The 997-nt window shown below is 51.1% G+C and overlaps 1 protein-coding gene across 1 annotated transcript in view; it reads left to right on the top strand.

Annotated features, from left to right (window-relative positions):
- Positions 1-997, top strand: part of ZBTB49 (zinc finger and BTB domain containing 49) — a 21470-nt gene that overhangs the window by 16260 nt on the left and 4213 nt on the right. The window lies entirely within an intron of this gene.

Genomic DNA, 997 nt, shown 5'->3' with positions numbered 1-997 from the left:
CACCCATGGGCCACCACTGCTGGCCCTGCCCCGTCTGACAGGCGAGGGCCAGATGTGTACCATACAGATGTTATCTTTACAGAACAGATTTGTACCATTTTGTACTTTTTAAAGATTTACACAAAGGTTCTATTTGTATATGAAACTCAGAAAATAATTTAATTTGAATAAATTAAACCTGCTTTTGATCCCAAACTGAGTCTCCTTTGTGTTTACGAACATAAAGACAGACTGGCCCTAACCAGTGGCCCGAGTGTGTGCCGATGCTGGTACCCCACGTGTGTCCACATAGACAGATCCATGGGACCTCCAGAGCCTTTCAGGAGACCGCCAGGCCTTTCCGCCTGTGGTTGGACTGGATCCGACCAAGCCTGCGCTCAGACAGTGTGAAGATGCATGCTACATACATACTATACACATACCTGGGCTGTGCTGCTGCCACCTGGGCTCAGCAGTCGGGTGGGGGTGGGGGTCAGATAGAGAGGACAGAAGGAAGGAACTTGTGGGGGCCCTGCTGTGCCCTGAGTTAAATGTCCTTCTGAGCCCTACCAGGGATCCCCAGGGTCCGGGCCAGCCGACTTCCACTGAAGCATGGTGTGTGTGCGTGTGTGGGGGTTGTGTGTGTAGTATGTGTGTGTGTATGGTGCGTGTATGTGGTGTGTATATGTGTGTAAGGTGTGTATAATGTGTGGTATGTGTATAGTATGTAGTATGGGTGTTGTATGTACAGTATGTATGATGTGTGTGTGTATGTAGTGTGTATTTGGGTGTGGTATGTGGGTGTAGTGTGGACAGTATGTGTGATGTGTGTATGTAGTTTGTGTGTGTGTGTCATCACCTGCTCAGTGCAGACCACAGTCGGTGCTTACCTGTGCTACCACTCACAAGCAGCACCTACACCCTCCACAGCGCTGCCTGCGAGGTGCCCACCACACTGGGCAAAGCAACCCTGCTCAGGGATCACACAGCTCACGCTCCGGCTCGCCGTTGTGCCCAC

This window comes from Echinops telfairi, unplaced genomic scaffold (genome assembly GCF_000313985.2).
Source record: "Echinops telfairi isolate 266 unplaced genomic scaffold, ASM31398v2 ScPeMD7_28;HRSCAF=97, whole genome shotgun sequence".
Classification (NCBI taxonomy): Eukaryota; Metazoa; Chordata; class Mammalia; order Afrosoricida; family Tenrecidae; genus Echinops; species Echinops telfairi.
The sequence above is the reverse complement of the archived record's forward strand: the minus strand, read 5'-3'. Positions and strand labels throughout refer to the sequence as shown.